General features: G+C 30.6%; 1 protein-coding gene across 3 annotated transcripts in view; it reads right to left on the bottom strand.

Annotated features, from left to right (window-relative positions):
* Positions 1–1854: 1854 nt before the first annotated feature.
* LOC107443929 (transcription factor IIEalpha) overlaps positions 1855–10244 on the bottom strand; it is a 34152-nt gene continuing 25762 nt past the window's right edge. For 2 of the 3 annotated variants that reach the window (XM_016057954.3, XM_016057953.3), the window contains 3 exons: positions 9541–9757; positions 7017–7182; positions 5601–5807 (listed from right to left, as the gene is read on the bottom strand). The gene's annotated coding sequence lies outside the window, so the exon portion shown is untranslated. Of the gene's footprint in view, positions 2107–3823; positions 3990–5600; positions 5808–7016; positions 7183–9540; positions 9758–10244 lie in introns of those variants that run through there. The other variant, XM_071181230.1, reaches the window with a different exon arrangement.

Below are 10244 nucleotides of genomic sequence, written 5' to 3'. Positions count from 1 at the left end.
TAAACCATTATATATATATATGAGTTTTTGAACGTATTTATAATTATTAATTATAGAGAAAAGGGAATTATCTAAAAAATAACGGGTTTAATTGAAAAATCAGTGTTCTGCTTGATCAAATATTTTATTTAACCAAATGGAATAAAGTTCCATACAATTTTGATGAACAAGTCTGTAACATGTTTTTTTTTTTAAATTAATTATGATTATATTCTAAGATTTTGGATCCCTAATTGGTGTACTCTATCTGGGGAGGGCCAAACTGGTCGCTTCACTCTTTTAATGTATTGTTATGCAATGTTTCAAAATATCTTTTATGTTTACTTAAATGAAACTAAAAATTCGACTGCTAGAGGACGATTACAGAAGATCTTCAAAAGTAAAATGTGTAAAGCCGTGCTTATCACCTTCGGATGACTCTTTTTACTAGTTGTGAAGGTACTGTGAATGAAGTGGTATTAGCGTAACAGGATAATCTCGAGCTCGCGAAACTTCTAGGGGTCGGATGTCGAATAGGTGAATGTTTATTTATCTAAGGTGCGTTTAGACTCCACCCACATCACTGGTAAACTGAACTCACGTTCATGATGCACTTGGACCATTTTTCCACTCTAAAAGCACTCAGAGACGTCACTTCGTCTTTTAAAATCTTCGGAATCGAAAGACGTGAGAAACTAAATGAATATTGCATCGTGAAAATAAAAATTATCTCCGTTTTATCGCAATTGTGACAAAAATGTCACTTGTATCTTTCATCCACTCATCTCTTCATTTGTGTCCTGAGAAGGGACGCAAATCACGAACTACAATGTAATAAGTAAGTATAATCTTACTTCAACACAAGAGCATACAAAATTTTCATTAAACAATAGCTTTATATTTTTAAAATGCAAAAATTGCGTTTATCTTGCAAATATTCTATAAATATTGCTGTCAGTGTCATTAAACATAAAACTCATCTACAGACCCTTTTTATATGTGCAAAAACTTTATTGTGTGATTTATTGTAGGCAATACTAACTCAAGATTTTTAAATTAAAATACTGTTGGTGTCTTTAAATAATTCTACCCATAGAGATGTCCAAGTCAAAGGCAAAACTAGAACAACCTTCCATTATCATTCAATTAATTTCCGTTTACATTACTCCCATTGGGCGGTTTGTATTCCTGTCCCAATAGAAACGTAATCCAATTGGTTGCATCTGTAACTGATTGATGGATTGATTTGATGAGGTAAGTGAAATGACATCAGATTAGACCTCTTGATATTTTTAAAATTACTAATTCTACTTTTATTATTATTATTTTTTGGTATTAACTCAATATTTTGAAATGCTATTGCTGTTAGTGTCATAAAAAAGATGTACTAATATTTAAATATTTTTAATTGCAAATGTTATACAAGTGTTATGTAAAGTTGACTGAATGTAATTTAAAAACAAGCTTCCTAAAACCTGAAGAAATTTCGAAAACTTCTGATGTATTCCTCCGCTTATGTTATGCTTACCAGGAGATGTGTGAACAAGCTTAAGTTTTAAGTTCTAATAAGTTTTATTATTGTGATTTGTATTCAAATTTACGTGAAATTTTATCATTCACAAAAATTTTCTGTAATTCATAAATTCTAACTGGCAGTGAGCCTAAAACAAATGTAAGAAAACTAATTTCACAACATAAATAAAGTGTAAAGTTTACCTCGTTTTTAATGTAATCCCTTATTTGGCTACAATTATCTAAAATATTGTAAGGAGTTGTTACTTGGGTAATATTGTATAGAGCGCTTTTCAAAGCTAGAAAATCTAGAAAGTAACTTACAAAATCTGGAAATCGACTTACGAACCATTCGACATTGAATTTCGATAAAAATTTGAAACTTTATTTAAAATAGAACGAAAATAATAATGTTTGAAAAAAAGGCATTTATAAGAAATTACATAAATAAATCAATTTACAAAACGTCTTAAAATAATCTTCAATGGAAGTTGTGACTCATAACAGTTCTTCATACGTCTTTTTCTCTTATTTCCATGTCATTTCCGCCCAAATCTTGTAGCATGCAACAACTTTTTGATTTATTACCAATTCAAGTTCTGTTCGATACCTCCCCTGGATTAACAAAATATCTGTATTATTTGTGATTGAAAATTTTTTTCAAAATGTACAATATAGTTTCCATTCGGGAAACCAACTTCATTATCAATCTACATTAAATTTTGGCAGTCTATTTTTTTTAAAATAAGGAAACCTTTGTGATAGGTTCTAAATTAAAAAACTTGAATTAAAAACTTAATTGTGATTTAGCAAATCTAAAATAATAACAAAAGTAAACACAAACATTCAATTACAATAATAAAATGTTCTAAAAACCCACTGTTGCAAATATAATTAGCATTTAATATAATTAGCATAAAATTAGCATTTAATTTCTATGAGTGGTACGTGGAGAATTTTTATAAAAATTAGAAATGGCATATACTGTAGTGTATACAACAATTTACACTATAAAGGATACACCCTCAAATACAACGTGTGTAAAACTGCAAGCAAAGTGATGTAGCGTGTTTATTAAATTGTACTAGAAACATGTGACTGAAACAAGTGTAAGCACAGTTCTCAGTTTTTTTACTCTCTTTTTAACTTTTAACAAGTTTTTAGTCAGAACCACTATTGTTTTTTTTTTAAAAATTTAAAGAAATAAAGCTCTTATAAATCATTCTTAACACAATTAACATCAACTAGATAATACGAATAAATAAAAATATTAACCAAACACATGTTGTAATTCTTTAAACCAGTGTTTCTTAACCTTTTCGATATAATGGACCCCTTTTAAAAAATTTTAAGAAGTCACGGACCATGAAAAAAATAATTGTAAAAAACATCAATTGTTAGAAAACATTTAATTTTATTATTTTAATAGTATATAAAATTTTTAAAATTAAAATTTTTAATGTGAAGGTTGCTGCTGCTTTTTTTAATTAATAAATTGAATTGGGGGATGGTTTTCGACAAAACAACGTGCATATCATGTTCAACATTCAATCGATTTGGATATTATGTTTTTATTGTCACAAGTGTGGAAAATCCCTCTCTGCAAAGATACACTGTAACAAACGGAATTATAGCTGCCATAGCTCGCTTTACAAGCAATGGGTCGGCTTCCAAACGTTTTAAAAATTAGGAGTAGTCAGCGGACCCCCAAAATATAACTCGTGGACCCCTTAGGGGCTCATGAACCACAGGTTAAGAAACCCTGCTTTAAACCATTCTTCTCTGACGTTGCGTAAACGCAAATTTGTCGAGTTGTAAAATGCTCCTTCATAAAAGGGGTAGATCGGAATCCTCACTGTTAATGTTTATAATATCGGATGCTGTCTACCACTTAGGTTAAAAAAAACTTTCAATCAAAGAATTTCTGATCAAAATATAAACATATACAGTAATAATAAATTTAGCAGAGCACGATTGCCATACTTCTCTCAGATTAATTTCAAAAATAAAATAATTGAGTTACCAGTCTCTTTATTTTTTTTTCTTTTTAAAAGTTCACAGTGCTTTATAAGTTCACTTTCAATGATATGCACTTTTAATGGTATTCAACTTTCACAATTCATTTGAATTTAATTGAAATAGATAGACATTTTGTTAAAAGATTCATAAATTTGATTTATAAACTTAACATTTATTTTAAAAACACTGTTGACTTTCAAGCAGTTTTCAAATATGTATTTTACCAATTTTACTGACATATCACCTTAGATAGAAATCTAAAAATAAGTCTCATTAAAATAGTTTATTGGATACAGTTGATCCCAATACATACCGCAACTATTATCTTTGCAATCGTACCCATTTCAGGTATTTTAACTGGAATATTGGTGCCGCCATATTCACCAGGTTTTACTGGACAGTGGTTTGGCACTCCTTCGGGGAAAAATGGTGTCACTTGTTCTTCAAAATCTCGAAGGTAATCACACCAGTACTTTGTACTACAGAAAAAGAATCTCATATTATACACTACAGTTCAAAAACAATAGTAAATCATGCAGCTGGAAATTTAACGTAAGAAACGAAAAACATTCTAATGAAGGAATTTTATTTTATTTTATGACCGACATTGAACAGCCGACTCAAATCTGAGTTTACGGCTATCAATGTTTTACTTCGTAGTCTTCTAACACTGAACCCAACAAGGAAGACAAGGAGAGTCCTGAATTAAGCACAGGGTCAAACTAAACTTCATGGACTATTCATGGAATTAACCCGCATTTGCGTTGCATGAAGAGGATAACTAATAAACCTCTCACAGTTAGCCTGACAGAAAGGGGGCTCCAAACCGTAATCCGTCTACCACAGAGTATATTTTATGGCAGTATTATAGTCAATACGCCCAAAAGCAGAATTTTTATTATAACCTGTGTCACCTCATTAGGAACGCTCTATCTTCTGAGGCGACACAACTCAAAATTAACGATTTGAAGTAAATCACGTGAAATAAAATTAAAGAAATGCCTTCATTTCATATTCCTGTTAGAATGTTTCCTAACTTTTTTCAGCTGATCTAATTCTAATACAATCAATGCCGATAGTTTGCGATGCTGATATAATAAATCATCCTAAATTTGCTATTATATATATATATATATATAGGNCAGTGTCATTAAACATAAAACTCATCTACAGACCCTTTTTATATGTGCAAAAACTTTATTGTGTGATTTATTGTAGGCAATACTAACTCAAGATTTTTAAATTAAAATACTGTTGGTGTCTTTAAATAATTCTACCCATAGAGATGTCCAAGTCAAAGGCAAAACTAGAACAACCTTCCATTATCATTCAATTAATTTCCGTTTACATTACTCCCATTGGGCGGTTTGTATTCCTGTCCCAATAGAAACGTAATCCAATTGGTTGCATCTGTAACTGATTGATGGATTGATTTGATGAGGTAAGTGAAATGACATCAGATTAGACCTCTTGATATTTTTAAAATTACTAATTCTACTTTTATTATTATTATTTTTTGGTATTAACTCAATATTTTGAAATGCTATTGCTGTTAGTGTCATAAAAAAGATGTACTAATATTTAAATATTTTTAATTGCAAATGTTATACAAGTGTTATGTAAAGTTGACTGAATGTAATTTAAAAACAAGCTTCCTAAAACCTGAAGAAATTTCGAAAACTTCTGATGTATTCCTCCGCTTATGTTATGCTTACCAGGAGATGTGTGAACAAGCTTAAGTTTTAAGTTCTAATAAGTTTTATTATTGTGATTTGTATTCAAATTTACGTGAAATTTTATCATTCACAAAAATTTTCTGTAATTCATAAATTCTAACTGGCAGTGAGCCTAAAACAAATGTAAGAAAACTAATTTCACAACATAAATAAAGTGTAAAGTTTGCCTTGTTTTTAATGTTATCCCTTATTTGGCTATAATTGCGTAAAATGTTGTTAGGAGTAGTTACTTGGGTAATATTGAATAGAGCGCTTTTCAAAGTTTGTAAATCTAGAAAGTAACTTACGAACCATTCAACATTGAATTTTGATAAAAATATGAAACTTAATTTATTTAAAATAAAACAAAAATAATGACGTTTGGAAAAAAGCATTTATAAGAAATTACATAAATAAATCAATTTACAAAACGTCGCAAAATAATCTTCAGTGGAAGTTGTGTCTCATAACAGTTCTTCAAACGACCTTTTTCTCTTATTTCCATGTCATTTCCGCCCAAATCTTGTAGCATGCAACAACTTTTTGATTTATTACCAATTCAAGTTCTGTTCGATACCTTCCCTAGATTTAAAAAAATATCTGAATTATTTTTTATTTAAATTTTTTTCAAATTGTACAATATAGTTTCCATTCGGAAAACCAACTTCATTATAAATCTACATAAGATTTTGGCAGTTTATTTTTTTAAAAAAGGGAAACCTTTGTGATAGGTTTTAAATTAAAAACCTTTAAGAAAAAAACTTAATTGTGATTTACTGAATCTAAAATAATAACAAAAGTAAAGACAAACATTAAATTACAGTGATAAAATGTTCTAAAAAACTACTGTTGCCAAACATAATTAGCATAAAATTAGCATGTAATTGCTATGAGTGGTACGTCGAGAATTTTTATAAAAATTAGAAATGGTATATACTGTAGTGTATACAACAATTTATACGAGTACTATAAAGGATACACCACCAAATACAACGTGTGTAGTGTGTTTATTAAATTATTCTAAAGACATGTGACTGAAACAAGTGTAAGAACAATTCTCAATTTTTTCCCACTTTTTAACTGTTAATAAGGTCTTAGTCAGAACCACTATTATTTTTTAAAATTTAAAAAATAAATAAAGCTTTCATAATTCATTCTTAACACAATTAACAGCCACTAGATAATACGAATGAATAAAAATATTAATCAAACACATGTAATTCTTTAAACCATTCTTCTCCGACGTTGCGTAAACGCAACAATCTGCCGAGTTGTAAAATGTTCCTTCATAAAAGGGGTAGATCGAAATCCTCACTGTTAATGTTTATAATATCGGATATTGTCTACCACTTAGGTTTTAAAAAAAATTCAATCACATAATTTCTGATCAAAATATAAACATTTACAGTAATAATAAATTTAGTAGAGCACGATTGCCATACTTCTCTCAGATAAATTTCAAAAATAAAATAATTATGTTACCAGTCACTTCACTTTTAAAAAAAAATATTCACAGCACTTTAGCGCTTTATGAGTTCACTTTTAATGGTATTCACAATTCGGACAAATACATTTTTTCATTTGAATTTTATTGAAATAGATAGGTATTTTGTTAAAAGATTTATAAATGTGACTCATAAACTTAACATTTATTTTAAAAACACTGTTGACTTTAAAGCAGTTTTCAAATATGTACTTTACCAATTTTACGGACATATCACCTTAAATAGAAATTTAAAAATAGGTCGGATTAAAAACAGTTTATTGGATACAATTGACCCCAATACATACCGCAACTATTATCTTGGCAATCGTACCCATTTCAGGTATTTTGACTGGAATATTGGTGCCGCCATATTCACCAGGTTTTACTGGGCAGTGATTTGGCACTCCTTCGGGGAAAAATGGCGTCACTTGTTCTTCAAAATCTCGAAGGTAATCACACCAGTACTTTGTACTACAGAAAAGAATCTCTTATTACACACTATAGTTCAACAACAATAATAAATCATGCAGCTTGAAATTTAACATAAGAAACGAAAAACATTTTAGTTAAGGAATTTTATTTTATTTTATGACCAACATTGAACAGCCGACTCAAATCAGAGTTTATGGCTATCAATGTCCAACTCTGTAGTCTTCTAACTCTGAACCCAACCCAGAAGACAAGGAGAGTCCTGGATTAAGCATAGTGTCAAATTAAACTTCATGGACTTTTCATGGAACTAACCCGCATTTGCGTTGCACGGATAGGATAACTAATAAACCTCTCACAGTTAGCCCGACAGAAAGGAAATTCTAAACCATAATCCGTTTACCACAGAGGATATTTTACGGCAGCACTATGGTCTATACACCAAAAGCAGAATTCTTACTATAAGTTGCGTCACCTCATTAGGAAACAAACACTCTATCCTCAGAGTCGACACGACTCAAAATTAAATCACGTGAAATAAAATGAAAGCTTGTAATATTGTTTCCTAACTTTTTTCAGTTGATCCAATTCTAATACAATCAATGCTGGTAGTTTGAGATGCTGATTAATAAATCAGCTTAAATTCGCTAAGCAACATATTTTTCTTCTTAACTTATATATTATTATTATTATTATTATTAAGATTTCATTTAATACCCATAAGACACACCAACAAAAAAGTCAACCAGTTGAACCGTTACGTTACTGCATTTTGCTGTAAAACGAGTAATATGTTAATCAACCATCTAATCATTCACGTTAAATTCATTTATGGTACAAAGAAGAGTACAGAAGGCGGAAGTTGCATTAAGCCACCATAATAACTTTTTAGTAAGTTTACAAGATATTCTAGGACCAAGCGTAAGCAATACTTTAAAACTCGTCGGTGAGTATTTTAATATGGACACAACTCGAAATGCGTATTTGCGACATTGAATAGCTCTCAAAAAGCGTGTTTATGAAAATGGATACAGTTTGAAATGCATATTTACAAAATTGACACAAACATGCGCCTTTTTTGTTTTCAACCTAATTTTAACCAATGAACAGGAATCCAATGCTTTTCTTTATTTATTTAAACACTAAAATTTGTCATTACGGGGCAAAATCCCGTTAGCAACTTACGTGGCAAAGTTACTAGGTACATTACCAACGTAGCTTTAAGCCGATGTCTTCGTAATCAGAATTCTAAACAACAGAGATAGTTTAAAAGTTCAAAATTCCTACAGCGTTAATTTACATTCACTATTATAAATTTAAAGTACCCGTTACAACCTAGTAAGAACAACTGTTGACTTTTAAAGTAATTTAAACATCAGGAAATTATATAATTTTAAAAAGACAACTTAAAAAGACAACTTTAATTTAAAATCAAGAGGAGAAAATCTGAGCTATGAGCCAGGCCCCAAACACAAGAATTTAGACTTCTAGAAGGTAGCTTCTGAAGCTTTCTTGACGTACGCGATGAATTATTAAGAGTTAAGCAAAAATTCGAATTTGTGTACGTATCTATTCTCTTCCTGATTCAATATACTATTCAGGTTATATTATACTAAAGTAAAGTCCCTCAAAAAAAAAACGTCGAAAATCTTTGAGTGACCAATTCCTTAAGACGAACACTTCAATAGCTGTCCTTATTTTTACAAATCTTAACTATTCTCAAACCTAAGAAAAGTGCATTGGCGATCGAGAGTACAGTAATTTAAAATATGGTTAATAACAATGGAGAATTTATGCAAATACTTGATCTTGCCTAGTTTGGGTGAGGAGATTTCAAATCTGAAATTAGTTTTGCACCTAAAGTTACAGATTTTTTTTAAAATTATATTTTTAGTTTCTTTTTTGTCGAATCGCACAAGTTTAGAATATAATAGGGAATCGCGTCAATGTTGTGACAAGCTTCTAGCGGAGTTAGGGCACATTATCAGGATTAAAACTGCATGGGAACGCATGGCCGTAAAGGTCATCGTATGCAGTTAGGAGTGCTTCCCTATTATGACCTATTCAGAAACAAGCAAAAAAAAACTTTTCATAATAGAGAAGCACCCCTAGCAGAGCGTATAACAGCGTTTCTGGGCATGGATGTCAATGCAATTTTAATCCTGATCCGAACTCCCCTAGAAATGTTTTATATATAACGATATGACTTCCTGTAATATATAACGTTTTTAAACTTCGACATAACTAAAAATGTCTTTAAAAAAAACTGTAGCTTGGAGAAAGAAACCGATTACAAACCTGAAATCAGCGATACAAAAGTATCTAAAATCTTTTTTTTAAAAATCTCATGTAACAAAAAAATAATAATTTCCAGTGAAATTATAGTGTCAAATAACTTACCAAGATCCGAATTTGTTCAGCAGACAAGGAATATAAACATCAACCTCCATACCGAAAATCTTTTTTAACCTGTAATAAGAAGCCTTGAGAACTGCACCTTCAGGAACTTCCTTTAAGACTTTTAACCATGCTGTAACATTCAGATTAGACTCGAGATCAATTGGATCTGGGCGCACTACGAATTCCGAAGCATCTACGTAAGCTGTCTGCAGTTTCGCTGCAAAAAATAAATATTACATGCATCTACAGGGTGTCTGAAAAGTTTGGAAAAGGTAAAAAAGCTCGAAAAGATCGAAATCATCAGATCTATGATCTATACACTTATGAAATAGTTTGAAAAGATGCATTAGCATTATTGAAATCGACACCTTAACCTTATCTTGGCAAATAGAATAGAAACATCAAAATTTTAGATAAAAATCCCCATTTTTATTGCAGATGAAGCAAGGCTATAATATTATAGTACATAGACGATCTTTCCATGAAGAATTATCTGGGTTTTAGAACAGACAAATAACTTTATTTTTAAAGTTGCTGTTGTTGCCGTATGCCAAGGGGTGCGATTGTTCTTATTTTCCAGTGACGCCATCCATGGCCAAAAATTCGATTTCTGCTAAACCCAAACGTCCCATCCGTTTTTAGGGCAGACCCATTCATTCATCTACAGATCGTAATTTTTGACCTGCATCAGAGAACGATCTATC

The sequence above is a fragment of the Parasteatoda tepidariorum genome, chromosome 5 (assembly GCF_043381705.1).
Source record: "Parasteatoda tepidariorum isolate YZ-2023 chromosome 5, CAS_Ptep_4.0, whole genome shotgun sequence".
NCBI lineage: Eukaryota > Metazoa > Arthropoda > Arachnida > Araneae > Theridiidae > Parasteatoda > Parasteatoda tepidariorum.
The sequence above is the reverse complement of the archived record's forward strand: the minus strand, read 5'-3'. Positions and strand labels throughout refer to the sequence as shown.